Raw genomic sequence first — 2,107 nt, 5'->3', positions numbered from 1 at the left:
TTTGAGACAGGGTTTCTCTGTGTAGCCCCGGCTGTCCTGGAACTCACTCTGTAGACCAGGCTGGCCTCGAACTCAGAAATCCACCTGCCTCTGCCTCCCAAGTGCTGGGATTAAAGGCGTGCGCCACCACCGCCCGGCTAGAGCACAACTCTTGACAGTTATTTTGTTATATAACAAAAGTAACTAACACAGCAAACTGGTATTTAGGGATGGGGCAATGGCAGTGATAAATCTGAACAAAGGCTTTAAAAAGGATTATTTTTTCATACAATATATTGTGATCATAATTTTCCCTCCCTCTACTTTTCCAATCTCTCTTCTTGTCTAGGTCCATTCCCTTTCTCTCTGTCATTAGACAATAACAGGTTTTGTTTTTTTTCTCTCCAGTGACTTTCAAAGGCAGGACCAGCCAGGAAGCACAGGCCACAGAAGTGGCAGAGTAGCTGGGACAGGGTCCTTTCTACCTCCATCTACAACCAGGAGGTGTGCCTGTTCCACAGCTCCCTGTGCACCATTGCCACAAGCTGAGAGCTTGTCTCCAGGGAGTACTCTTACCAGGACTAAGGTGAGATTGACGTTTTCTCTCTGGTGACTTTCTAACGCAGGAACAGTCAGGAGGCACAGGCTGCAGAAGATTCAGAGCAGCTGAGTCAGGGTCTTTCATTCTTCCATCTATACCCAGGAGGGAAGGCTGATCCGTGGTCCTCTGTGCATGGGTCTTACCAGGGGAGAGCTGATCTCCCAGGAGTGCAGACACAGGCTTACAGATCCACAGGAGGAACAAGCTCCAGACAGAGACAGTAAAAACATCTAACACAAGAGGTTAACAGATGGGGAAAGGCAAATGTAAGAATCTTGCCAACAAAAACCAAGACTACTTGCTATCATCAAAACCCAGCACTCCCACCACAGCAAGTCATGGATAGCCCAACACACCAGAAAGGCAAGATTTGGATCTAAAATCATATCTCATGATGGTGGTAGAGGAATTTAAGAAGGACATAAATAACTCCCTTAAAGAAATACAGGAGAAAACAGGTGAAGAAGTACAAGCCCTTAAAGAGGAAACACAAAAATCCCTTAAAGAATTACAGGAGAACATGAGTAAACAAGTAGTAGCTCTTAAAGAGGAAACACAAAAATACCTTAAATAATTACAAGAAAGCACAACCAAATAGGTGAAGAAATTGAACAAAGCCATCCAGGATCTAAAAATGGAAGTAGAAACAATTAAGAAATCACAAAGAGAGACAACTCTGGAGTTAGAAAACATAGGAAAGAAGTCAGGAGACATAGATGCAAGCATCACCAATGAAATACAAGGGATAGAAGACAGAATCTCAAGTGCAGAATATACCATAGAAAACATTAAAACAACAGTCAAAGAAAGCACAAAATGCAAAAAGCTCCTTAACCCAAAACATCCAGGAAATCCAGTACACAATGAGAAGACCAAACCTAAGGATAATAGCTATAGAAGAGAGTGAAGACTCCCAACTTAAAGAGCCAGTAAATATCTTCTACAAAATTATAGAAGAAAACTTCCCTAACCTAAAGAAAATGATGCCCATGAACATACAAGAAGCCTACAGAACTCCAAATAGACTGGACCAGAAAAGAAATTCCTCCCATCCCATAATAATCAAAACAATAAATGCACTAAACAAAGAAAGCCTTAAAAGCAGTGAGGGAAAAGGGTCAAGTAACATATAAAGGCAGGCCTATCAGAATTCCAGCAGACTTCTCTCCAGAGACTATGAAAGCCAGAGGATCCTAGGCTGATGTCATACAGACCCTAAGAGAACACAAATGCCAGCCCTGGCTACTGTACCCAGCAAAACTCTCAATTACCATAGATGAAGAAACCAAGATATTCCATGGCAAAAACAAATTCACACAATGTCTTTCCACAAATCCAGCCCTTCAAAGGATAATAGATGGAAAACTCCAACACCACCACAAGGAGGGAAACTACATCCTAGAAAAAGCAAGAAAGTAATCTTTCAACAAAACTAAAAGAAGATGGCCACATGAACAGAAATCCAACTCTAACAACAAAAATAACAGGAAGCAACAATTACTTTTCCTTAATATCTATTAATATCAA

This window comes from Mastomys coucha, unplaced genomic scaffold, assembly GCF_008632895.1.
Source record: "Mastomys coucha isolate ucsf_1 unplaced genomic scaffold, UCSF_Mcou_1 pScaffold24, whole genome shotgun sequence".
Taxonomy (NCBI): domain Eukaryota; kingdom Metazoa; phylum Chordata; class Mammalia; order Rodentia; family Muridae; genus Mastomys; species Mastomys coucha.
The sequence above is the reverse complement of the archived record's forward strand: the minus strand, read 5'-3'. Positions refer to the sequence as shown.